Consider the following 12,999-nt stretch of genomic DNA (forward strand, 5'->3'; position numbering starts at 1 on the left):
GGGGATTGGAATGAAAAATAACAATTCATTCATACACGTGTCATTAACTACACAGCAGAAAACGAATACAGATTCATAGCCACTGTGGCTGAGATCGACCAGGCAGCCCCTTTCCAGTGAGCCCATTTGTGTAAAAATGTCTTGCTATTGTAAAACAATATTAATGTGAGCAGGGACAGTATTTAATTACAGGGTCTCGTCCATCATGTTGAAAAAGAGCGTCTCTCTGAGGGGAGTCTCTGAGATTAAGGGCCGCTGTCTGGGTCCCCTCTGTTGCGGCGAGTTAGTATGTGAAGAAGTCACATATAAACACACACATGCTATACACACACACACACACACATCACAACTCCTGCTAATAGACTCTTATTATGATTGCTATATACTGCACAATTTAAACACTTGCTCACCAAAACATGTGTAAATATTGGACTATAAATTGTGCCTTCCTGTATTATACTGTACTTATGCTAAAATATTTATTATATTCTACTGAGCCATTTACTTTATGTTCATATTCTTATGTTTTATTATTTCTTATTGTTGTCGCATTGTTGGGAAGGAACCTGTAAGTAAGCACTTTGTTGGACGATGTATACCATGTGTATCCTGTACATATGACTAATACAACTTGAAACTTGAAAAACACACAAAGTAAAGAAGCTGAAACAGAACAACAACAAGCACACACTAACACACCACAGCAGCATACAGTATCGCACATACTGTGGTACACATGAATACGGACAAACAGTTTGACACGCCAAATACTCCTCTAGGGAGACTGCCTTGCCAAGCTATGTCAAAGATCTCAGTTAACCAGCTTAAGAGGATCTTGGGTTCTGAGAATATGAAATATACTTACTCTGAGAATTAGAACCTAACAAGGATAAAGAGTGGGACTTCTTTATCTCCAAAAACACCCGCACACCCACCTGCACCTCAGCTTTCTCCGCTGTTGCTGCCCGTGTTTATTTGCGTTTTGAGGTGAATATTAGACACATTTCTTCAACAAATCCCCCTATATTTACCGTCAAGAGCCAAAAACGCTAAGGTTTGTTAATTGAGAAGGATGCTTTGAGAGCGAGGAGGACATGTCCTGGACCAGGGGAATGAACAACCTAGAACAACAAATCTAGACAAGGGCTGAGTAATTTAGGAGATGTGTCAGAGACGATTTCACACCAAAATCCGCCTACGACTCTTTACTACCTGCCACTCTGTCCCATCCATCCATATCGGACCTTTATATTACAGCGTGGCAATAAGCCTAGAAGTGGCAATGGACTACTCCTACTCAGAGAGAGAGAGTGTAGTGTGTGAGAGAGCGAGCGAGAGAGATATGATGAAGAAAGACAAAATAGTTGAAAATATTGATAAGAAAGCAAGGCAGATCAAGAGCAAGATGGGCACAAAACTCACAACATGACAACATAAGTGTCATCCTTCCACATGACAGCTGACCTGTCCTCTGGATATGAGGAACATCTCACTGACCTGCTCTGGGGTCACAGTGGCACTTCTTGACAGTTTTCTATGTGCTCTGTCTCGGTTCCCTCATCCATTACAGACACAAGCACTGTGTCCCTTTCTTCACTGCTGGCTCCATTCATCTGAATGGAACTGAACTCCCTCATCAAATAGTCAGGAGATTAAATTGCCCTGCTCTGTAAGTCCTTTTGATGAATCAATTATTGAATCAGGCAGGCTCCAGTGAAAGGGAGCTCCCGCTCTGGGAATTTGTTGAAAGTGAGAAAGTGCCACTACACAGAGCTCAGAGTCAGAAACCTAGCCTACTGATGAACCCGTCAAAATAAAGTAATTTAGATCTCAGAGGCCTAATTCACTGGCTGATGTGGTAGGAGTAGTACAAGAAAATGTGAGCTCAGTAAAGCAATAATGGAGTGACACTGTATCATACTCTATTGCATCCAGCCAATCAAAAATCAGGACTGTCTGCATACCCTAATGTAAATTAAGTTAATTCAACAACATTAAAGAGACCAAAAGTGTGTTCAAAAAGTCCTGTTGATTATGGTTAGCCAAAACCAATGTTCTGATTTTGACTCCCAGAACATTGTACATTTTGGGGTTCTAAAATTGACTTGGACTAAATTAGGTGCATTAACTCAGCAATACTTTTGAGCTAATAATACTATTCTATAACAGGTGCAAGAACTCAAGCAATAGAAAATCAGAGGTGCCGGTACCAAGTTCCGTTGAGCTCCTGCCCAAATCAAGCACTGCTTATACTGTAGAATCATGAAGACAAAACAGCCATCTCCACTGTCAACTTCTATGTAAAAAATGTTTAAATAAAAATCTCCCTAAACTGCACGTAAATCCAGCAATATTTCAAAAAACTGTCTTTAGCTTTCTATTGTATTTAGCTATTTTAAAGCTGCAATATGTAACTTTTTGGGCCACCCAACCAAATTCACATAGAAATATGAGTTCTAGCTATCATTCTCATTGAAAGCAAGTGTAAGAAGCGGTGGATCTGTTCTATGTGCGCCATGTCTATGCTTCCTGTTCTTAAGTTAAGTTTTTGCATCTTTTACTTTAGATGGCTGAAAATACAATATTTTAGGTTATGGAAAATATATTTCACAAAGGTTTACATGGTACAATGATTCTCTACACTATACTTGCTTGTTTTGTCACAAACTGAAATTAGGTGAACTATTAGAATTTTAGCAACCAGGAAATGGCAGAGAGATTTCTGCATAGTGTATCTTTAAACTCAGAACACTAGCAGTTGCAATCACCAGCAAGTGTGAGTGAGACAATGAAAAAGAGCAGAGCAGTAAACAGGCCATAAACACAACTGGTGGTAAAGCACTGAATAAAGTAAGAGTACACACAAACGTTTCGTTCCACTCCCACATTTCATTCCCTGTCCTCCCCAGGACCGCCACAAGCTGCATTGCCTTCCTCTGCTTCCACACAGGCACAGGGAAGCAACAACAAAAACAGTGGCAGCCAACAGAGCCTGCTCTGGTGCTACTTATGGACTCCAACACACCTCCTATCCTCCTGTTTTTGTAATATAATGAAATTACTGCTAGGTGGTGCCTGCCACATGGGCACCGAATGGAGAGATTGGCTCCAGTGTAAGGGCTTTTAACTGAGCCTTTTTCTTTCCATTCAGATCCAGATTATTTGGTTCAACAACTGCAGGCAGCGAAGAAACAGGACAGTTATGTGCACTTTCACCCAGGTATACAGTACATCAATGTTTGATTTACTTTTATTTTCTTATACTCCCATCTCTGCCTCCGGGCTGTAAGCTCTCGTCGCATTAGCCAAACCCGCCCACAGGTCGATGATAGGGGAGACAAACACGCTGGCCAGCTGCCTTGAGACAACAGTCCAGCATTAACAGAGAGGGGTAGAGACAGAGAGAGTCTGCTGTTTGATGATGATCTGATGCTTCTGTCCCCAACCAAGGAGGGCCTACAGCAGCACCTAGATCTTCTGCACAGATTCTGTCAGACCTGGCCCCTGACCGTAAATCTCAGTAAGACATGGTGGTCCAAAATAGGTCCAGTTGCCAGGACCACAAATATAAATTTGATTTCTGGACAACGTTGCTCTAGAGCACACAAAAATATATACCTACCTCGATCTAAACATCAGCACCACAGGTAACTTCCGCAAACATGTGAACGATCTGAAACACAAGGCAAGAAGGGCTTTCTACACCACACCATTAATTAGGCCAATACCCGCTAATTATCATAATTCAGAAAATAGCTGTTAAATTCCACAACTACCTAAAAGGAAGCAATTCCCAAACCTTCCATAACAAAGCCATCACGTACAGAGAGATTAACGTAGAGAAGTGTCTCCTAAGCAAGCTGGTACTGTGGCTTTGTTCACAAACAGACAGAGTCCCAGGACAGCAACACAATTAGACCATGAAAAAATGTATATGATAATTACTTGACACGTTGGAAAGAATTGACCAAAAGCAAAGCAAACTGGAATGCTATTTGGCCTTAAACAGAGAGTACAAAGTGACAGAATAGCAGACCACTGTGACTGACCCAAAATTGAGGAAAGCTTTGACTATGTACAGACTCAGTGAGCATAGCCTTGCTATTGAGAGAGGCTGCCATTGGCAGACCTGGCACTCGAGAGAAGACAGGCTATGTGCACCCTATCCACAAAATGAGGTGGAAACTGAGCTGCACTTCCTAACCTCCTGTCAAATGTATGACCATATTAGAGACACATATAGTGTCTTTGTTATGTTACACCCTTACTCTACAATGTATTAAATTAAACATTTTCCTCAGCAATCTACAAACAATACCCCATAATGACAAGACAAAAACAGGTTTTTATAAATATTAGCAAATTTATTAAAAACAAAAAAACAGAAATTCTTTATTTACATAAGTATTCAGACCCTTTGCTATGAGACTCGAAATTGAGCTCAGGTGCATCCTGTTTCCATTGATCATCCTCGAGATGTTTCTACAACTTGGAGTCCACCTGTGGTAATTTAAATTGATTGGACATGATTTGGAAAAGGCACACACCTGTCTACATAAGGTCCCACAGTTGACAGTGCTTGTCAGAGCAAAAACAAAGCCATGAGGTTGAAGGAATTGTACGTAGAGCTTCAAGACAGGATTGTATCCAGGCACAGATCTTGGGAAGGGTACCAAACATTTCTGTAGCATTGAAGGTCACCAAGGACACAGTGGCCTCCATAAATTTTAAATGGAAGAACCTGCAAGACTCTTCCTAGAGCTGGTCGCCCGGCCAGACTGAGCAATCTGGGGAGAGGGGCCTTCATCAGGGTTGACCATGAACCCGATGGTCACTGACAGAGCTCTAGTCCCTCTGTGGAGATGGGAGAACCTTCCAGAAGGACAACCATCTCTGCAACACTCCACCAATCAGGCCTTTATGGTAGAGTGGCCAGGCTGAAGCCACTCCCCACTAAAAGGCACATGACAGAAAGCTAGGAGTTTGACAAAAAGGCACCTAAAGACTCTTAGACCATGAGAAAAAAGATGATCTGGTCCGATGAAACCAAGATTGAGGTCTTTGGGCTGAATGCCAAGTCTGGAGGCAGTGGTGGAAAAAGTACCCAATTGTCACACTTGAGTAAAAGTAAAAAATACCTTAATAGAAAATGACTCAAGTAAAAGTGAAAGTCAACCAGTAAAATGCTACTTGAGTAAAAGTCTAAAAGTATTTGGCTTTAAATATATTTAAGTATCAAAAGTAAATGTAATTGATAAAATGTACTTAAGTATCAAAAGTGAAAGTGTAAATTATTTCAAATTCCTTATATTACCCAAACCAGGCGGCACGATTTTCTTGTTTTTTTTTGTCATTTATGGATAGCCAGGGGCACACTTCAACACTCAGACATAAATTACAAACAAAGCATTTGTATTTAGTTAATCTACCAGATCAGGTAGTAGGGATGACCAGGGATGTTCTCTTGATAAGCATGTGAATTGGACCATTTTCCTGTCCTGCTAAGCATTCAATTGTAACAAGTAATTTGGGGTGTCAGTGAAAATGTATGGAGCAAAAAGGACATTATTTTAAAAGTTGTAAAAATAAAAATAATAGAATAAAGTAGATACCAAAAAAAAAGACTTAAGTAGTACTTTAAAGTATTTTTAAGTGGTACTTTACACCACTGTCTGGAGGAAATCTGGCACCATCCCTACGGTGAAGCATGGTGGTGGCAGTATCATGCTGTGGGGATGTTTTTCAGTGACAGGGACTGGGAGACTAGTCACAATCGAGCAAAGATGAACAGAGCAAATTACAGAGAGATCCTCGATGAAAACCTGCTCCAGACCGCTCAGGACCTTAGACTGGGGCGAAGGTTCACCTTTCAACAGAACAACGACCCTAAGCACACAGCCAAGACAACGCAGGAGTGGCTTTGGGATATGTCTCTGAAGGTCATTGAGTGGCTCAGCCAGAGCCAGGACTTAAACCTGATCGAACATCCAACCTGACGGAGCTTGAGAGGATCTGCACAGAAGAATGGAAGGGAAGAGACTCCCCAAATACAGGTGTGCCAAGCTTGCAGCTCATACCCAAGAAGACTCAAGACTGTAATTGCTGCCAAAGATGCTTCAACAAAGTACTGAGTAAAGGGTCTGAATATGAATGTACATTTGATATTTCAGATGTTTATTTTTAATTAATTAGCAACAATTTCTAAAACTCCATTATTGCTTTGTCATTATGGGGTATTGTGTGTTGATTGATGAGGGACACAACAATTTCATCAAGTTTAGAATAAGGCTGTAACCTAACAAAATGTGGGGAAAGTCAAGGGGTCTGAATACTTTCCGAAGGCACTGTATTTCCTTCAGATTACACAGACCCACAAATAATTAAAAAACGAATTCAATTTTGATAAAAAAAATACCACAGTGTGCCATTACAGCAGCTAGATTTGTGACCTGTTACCACAAGAAAAGGGCCAAGAAGTGGAGAATAAACACCATTGTAAATACATCCCATATTTACGTTTATTTATTTTCCCTTTTATAATTTAACTATTTGCACATAGTTATAACACTGTACATAGCCATAATAAGACATTTGAAATGTTATGAGTGTAAACTATTATGAGTGTATATAGTTCATTTTTATTGTTTATTTCACGTTTATTTACCTATTTCACTTGCTTTGGCAATGTAAACATGTGTTTCCCATTCCAATAAAGCACTTTGAATTTAATTTAATTGAGAGAGTGAGTGAGGAGAGTAGAGCGAAAGGAAGAGAGAAGGAGAGAGGCAATGATAGTGGGGAAATAGGTGGTAGGAAGGCGTTATCAGTAGTCACTCTCCTTCATGTTCTAGGCCCCATAGACTGCTCAGCACCATTGACACTCTCTAATCTAAAGCAGCAGGTAGTAGTAGCACCATGCAGGGCATCTGTATGTGCACGTGTGCCGAAAAACACCTGGCTCTGCCACTGGAATGCTTCAGGAGCCTCCACAGCCCATTATTGGTAATCACTTCCTGTGCAGGGAAAGCTGGGTAAAATGTGCTACAGATGTAGACTACAACACTATAGGACTGCCTGCTATGTACTGTACAGTAGATCTATCTCCTTCCTTCCTTCCTCCTCCACCTCCTTGTCTGATCTCTCCCACTGAGTTGTACAAGGAGGAGAATTCCTCTGTGTTCCCAGCACCAGCCTGCTCTTTCAAACGCACCCATAGTCTATGGGGCGCTAGCAGTCAGGGTTAGCCACACATTCTGTCTGCATGCCGCACATGCTAGCACACCATGCTGACTTACAGCTGCCTACATTGGTCTTCTGAGGAGAAAGGAAAATCTATTGGAGATCCCCACCTGCCCCAGTCCACTCCAGCATCTCCCTCTCCCATAATCTCGGTCTCCAATTGTCTGTCTCCCTCCTGCTTATCAATCTCTTTTTAAAGCGGAACTCAAGTGGTCAGTGTTAATGTAAGACTGGTGGAGAAGCAGACAGAGACAGACAGATACAGACAGACAGAAAACCGGAGAGAAAGAAAGAGAGCAAGAATGAGAGTGAGAACAAGAGAGCAAGAAGGAGAGTGAGCGAGAGGGAGAGATAAATGGAACCAGTGCTGTTTTAATTAACTGCTAAATTGCTGCTGCAAAATGTGGAGTGCCAAAATAAATTTCTGCACACTCTATTCCCTAAATATGCTTGAAAAGCGACCAGCAGAAGAAAAAAGCATGCCTTCATACAATCAGGGCACCCCTAATGGATACAAACAGAGGCATTTAGGATGTCTCAAATGTCAGATTTTTTTTCTCCAGAAAAAGTGATATAAATATGTTTTATTAAATATCATGGGGTTCCTTATGCACACAGGTTACTGAAAATGAGATGATTCCTCTTCTGACATGCATTTTTGAATGTTAATGACAGTAATATATTTTTCAGACAAAAACTATTTTTCCTGACACTTACCTGGTTCTACAAAATAACAGCAAATTACATAATGTTGCATTTCACAAAATAAAACAAGATCAATTTCAATGACACTGACATTTAAAAAGTTGAATACTAAAATCATTCAATAATGAAAAAACCTAATAATAATAACACCTCAAAAATACTTTCATTTTGACCATTAAATGAGGGTTGTTTATTAGAGGTAGGCCTATTATTCGGCATTAATTAAAAGTTAATTAAGCCATTGTAGGCTAATAGGCTAGCCTAAAAAAAATAGTAATTTATTTCCCATATTACTAAAACGAGAATTACAGAGCTCTAAACTATTCCAAAATGCACTATCAGTTTCCAGTCATACAGAATCCACAGCAGAATAACAGCTTGGAAATTCGACCTACCTGTGCATTGCAAACCTCTTATGGTGAGATCCAGTGAGTTGTCGGGTCTCAATTTCCTTTTTATAAGGGAAAATTCGTAACTTGTTTGGTTTCAAAAGAACTCCTCCTACATGACCCCTTCACATGAGATGATAAAGAGATATTAGATCATTATAGAGAAACAAATCATTCCCTTTGTTGTATTTTATCAGTTGGCAATTTATGTTGCCATCAAACATTTGGGCTCTCCGTGTGCATTATTTATGGAAATTCAAAAATCTGCAACTCATTTCAAATAAAATGAGAAACTAATCTTTCAAATGCAATCCGCTGAAAAAATGTTTGTATAACTTTTGCTATTACTTTCAGTCAGCGCAGATATTTATAAGAAGGCTCGTGCTAGTAAATCACTCACTTGATGCAATTTCCACATAAATCCAATTTTAAGCGTCGGAAACCTTCCAACTCAGACAAGTCATTCACAAACCTGGGGTATTTGCATCCAACCCCATCTAGTGCAGAAGTCTCAGCATGCATGATGTTGAGTTGGCCCCACCCCTCAAACTCACACAGACTGCGAGACGAAAAACCAGAGGTGGAACAGTTGGGTTGTGCTGTGCTGTTTGTTTATATCAACAAATCTGGTTAAATACCATTAGTTCTAATCTGTGCTGTAATGAAGCACGAAAAAATACCCGTAACTTTCGGCCATCAAGCCTTGCCCAGCTGGATTGGTTTACCCTTAAAGTGAGGCATTTAAATTCGGTCTATTACGACAACTGATAGGCTACAATCTTATTTTACGGGCCAAACGACTTTTCTAATTATAATATTTTTCTACCTAAGAAAATATATTTTGACCTTGCATTTAAATACATCATCCTCAGTGGCTGTGCATAGGTCTAGTCATTTTTACTGACAACTAGGCCTACACTAATAAGATTATTGAATCAATTTGATTATGCATATATCTCCTTGACAGGTGTTTCCTGCCAGCGCGCGAACGTGTAGTTTTGGCGCAGTGTAAGGCCCGTGCAAAGGATGCAAAAGAAAGGTAGACTTTGCCCAAATCGATATCACCATTCAAATGTTGAGTTAGCGGTTTGTTTCTATTTTTTAGATTTGGCCATATTTGCGGTAGGCTAATATTAACTGGCAGTTGGAATTGTTAAATTAAATAGTATTGACTTGAGGTAAAAACGTTTGGTTACTACAGTAGGTAGGCTATGCCATTACTATCCTAAAATCCTACTAGAGTACATACAGTACTGTATGAATTTGAGAGGGAACTTTTCTACTCATAGCCTTTAGGCTGTACAGAATACAAAAGTTGTAACTTACCGAAAGTGCTACCTTTCTTTTATTATCTAGGATAGTAGCCAAAATATATCGTCCATGGTGGTTGTGCATCTGTCATTTTATTTGCAGTAGCTGATAACACTAACTCTCCTTGACAGGTGCTTGCCGCCATGTGTGCAAAAGAAGAGCGCGAGAACTGGACGTGTTGGCGCCATGTACGAACAAGGTGAAAAATGGCAAACAAATAATGTTGTCTTTTATATGTCGAAGTATGTTTGATTCTTTTGAAGTGTCCAGTTTTGCTGAAGTAATATTGATTGCCAACAGTGTCATACTTGAGTAAAAGTAAAGATACCAAAAGAAAATGAATAGTAAAAGTGAAAGTCACCCAGTAAAATACTACTTGAGTAAAAGTCTAAAAGTATTTGGTTTTAAATATACTTAAGTATCAAAGTACATGTAATTACCAAAATATACTTAAGTATCAAAGGTAAAAAATATAAATCATTTCGCATTCCTTATATTAAGTAAACCAGAAGGCATGATATTCTTGTTTTATTTCATTTATGAATAGCCAGGGCACAATCCAACATTTAGGGAGTCAACCAGATCCGAGGTAGTAGGGATGACCAGGGATGTTCTCTCGGGAAGTGTGTGAATTTGACAATTTTCTTGTCTTGCTAAGCATTCGGAATGTAAGCTGTACTTTTGGGTGTTAGGGAAAATGTATGGAGTAAAAAGTACATTATTTCTTTAGGAATGTAGTGGAGTAAAAGTAGTCAAACATATAAATAGTAAAGTAAAGTACAGATACCCCCAAAAACGACTTTTAAATAAGTACTTTACACCACTGATAGCCAATCATTATCTTAAATTAACTGTCCTTGTCTTTAGATAGAAAAAAAGGCAAGGAGGGATGGAAACAACTGCTACATGGGCATGACTAGGCCATACAGTATGACTTCGAAGAGCAAGGTTAGTTCACCATAGGGCGATGCACAATTGGCCCAGTGTTGTCCATTTTGGTCAGTGTAGGCTGTCATTGTAAATAAGAATTTGTTCTTAACTGACTTGCCTAGTTAAATAAAGGTTAAATAAATAAATAAAACACAATTCAAATTATCTGCATTTTCTAATATGGTCTAAAAGTACTACCTTTTCTAATGTTCAATAACTTATTTAAAACCACCTGTTTTGCATGAGGTTATCGAACTGTGACAGAAGTGGTCCTGGAGTCATAGCAAATGTTGAATAAGCCATTGAGTTCCCAAAATGTTCACTTATTGTCATGAACAATAATCAACCTAGTCAGAGAGAAAGATAAACACAATTTCAACAGAAACGTTGCAAATATTATATATACCTCCAAAACCCTGGGCCCGTTTAAACTAAATATGGTGTACTTCGGTCATGTATATCTTAACGCTCCCCACATATTTCCTTCCTACCACCTCTCCATTTTGCAGAGGGGCAAGGTCGAGAGTGTGTGCTATTCACTAATAAGAAGCAGGAAAGTTTTCTAATGAGTTTTGGCCCACCAATCCACCTAAAGAGATGATGTATTATTTACACCAGAATTGGCCTCATATAAACCAATCTTGCATGACATGGAATGATCATGCTTAAAGTGTTGTTTAGTAATAGGAAACTCATAGTTCCATCAATCTCGCTCTCCCGCTCTATTTCCCAGTGATGAATAACAGTCAGCACACTTGTTTCTCTTAAGTGTTGCAGAATGTTTAGATACCAAAATTGTTTAGATACCCGTCAAATCAACCAGAGTATTTGCGCCAATAGAATAAGAGAATGAGAGTGAGAGTAGAGAGAAATGACAAGCGTAGAAGAAATGACAAGCTTAGTAAGCTTCTGCACTGACAGTATTACACTGTGTAGAAAACATTAAGACCACCTTCCAAATATTGAGTTGCCCCACCCCCATGTTGACTCCAATGCTTCCCACAGTTGTTTCAAGTTGGCTGGATGTCCTTTGGGTGATGGACCATTCCTGATACACATGGGAAACTGTTGAGCGTGAAAAACCCAGCAGCGCTGCAGTTCTTGATACAAACCGAATGCGCCTAGCACTTACTGTACTACCATACCATGTTCAAAGGCATTTAAATATTTTGTTTTGCCGATTCACTCTCTGAATGGCACACACACAATCCATGTCTCAAGGCATAAAAATTATTCTTTAACCTGTCTCCTCCCCTTCATCTACACTGATTGAAGTACATTTAACAAGTAAGATCAATAAGGGATCATAGATTTCGCCTGGATTCACCTGGTCAGTCTATGTCATGGAAATAGGAGGTATTCTTAATGTTTTGTACAGTCAGTGTATGTTAAATTAACATCAATCTCAAAACAGTTTATATTTCCTCATAATCCAACAGGGGGCCATAAACAGCAATTCCTGGAGATTCTTCAGATCAGTGATCCTTGTAAACTGTGAATTTTGGGCGAGAGGTTCCCAGTCTCCTTTTCGTTGGGGCTCAAACCACAATGTGAGACAACTTACAGTATATAAATCGCTTTGGTACTATTTTCACATATATGTGGTGAATTGTTTTACACTTAGTACAAAACTCCAAACTGGTAACACTTGTAACACAGCCAGTCTTACAATCAAAACCTTTCATTGTGCATTAATTTTGTTTGTAGACATCATTTACCACACAACCATTGATCCAAAATACAAGTTTACTGTGAAATATAATGAGTACATTGGTTTAATCACCAAAACACAACCTAATGATATCTTCTCAATGTAGTTATTTTAACAACCAGTTAATCCAATAGCAAAAAAATGTAAGATACGTTTAAAAACTGCGTTTTGAATGTCATATGCTACAGTACTGTAAATTACAGTACATTACACTGTTTTCACATTAGGCAATAGACTTACAATACCCATTCAAATGGACCCTGAAGGAGGGTGGTACACTCATACGGACTGTCTTGAGCATTTGGCATTAGGTTCTCATCGAAATTGAGGTAAATATCCTCATTGTTCATGCATCTGGAGAAAAACCTTTTGGCATGGCGAATCCAAGCCTAACATGGGTCTGGATTGAAATAATTTCATGCCTCATTGATGGTCCGCTCATGGGGATGGCAATTATACATTTTTTTAATCAATCAATCAAATGTATTTATAAAGCCCTTTTTACATCAGCAGTTAACAGCAGTCTTAACTGACTTGCCTAGTTAAATAAAAAAATATGTTTATACAGAAACCAAGCTTAAAACCCCAGAGAGCAAGCAATCGGATGTAGAATCATGTATTGTAATTTACAGTATGTATCGTAGTTGTCCTTTATGTGGCTCAGTTCATAAGAGCATGTCACAGCAACACCAGAGTTGCGGGTTTGATTCGCAC

At 39.2% G+C, this 12,999-nt stretch overlaps 1 protein-coding gene across 3 annotated transcripts in view; it reads right to left on the reverse strand.

Moving 5' to 3' along the window:
- LOC135522390 (R-spondin-1-like) overlaps positions 1–8,794 on the reverse strand; it is a 35,411-nt gene extending 26,617 nt beyond the window's left edge. The window contains exons 1-2 of one of the 3 annotated variants that reach the window (XM_064948590.1): positions 8,734–8,794; positions 8,340–8,456 (exon numbers count right to left, since the gene is read on the reverse strand). The gene's annotated coding sequence lies outside the window, so the exon portion shown is untranslated. Of the gene's footprint in view, positions 1–3,622; positions 3,693–8,339; positions 8,532–8,733 lie in introns of those variants that run through there. The other 2 variants (XM_064948591.1, XM_064948592.1) reach the window with 2 other exon arrangements.
- Between the last annotated feature and the right edge of the window lie 4,205 nt (positions 8,795–12,999).

Source organism: Oncorhynchus masou, chromosome 30, assembly GCF_036934945.1.
Source record: "Oncorhynchus masou masou isolate Uvic2021 chromosome 30, UVic_Omas_1.1, whole genome shotgun sequence".
Lineage (NCBI taxonomy): Eukaryota > Metazoa > Chordata > Actinopteri > Salmoniformes > Salmonidae > Oncorhynchus > Oncorhynchus masou.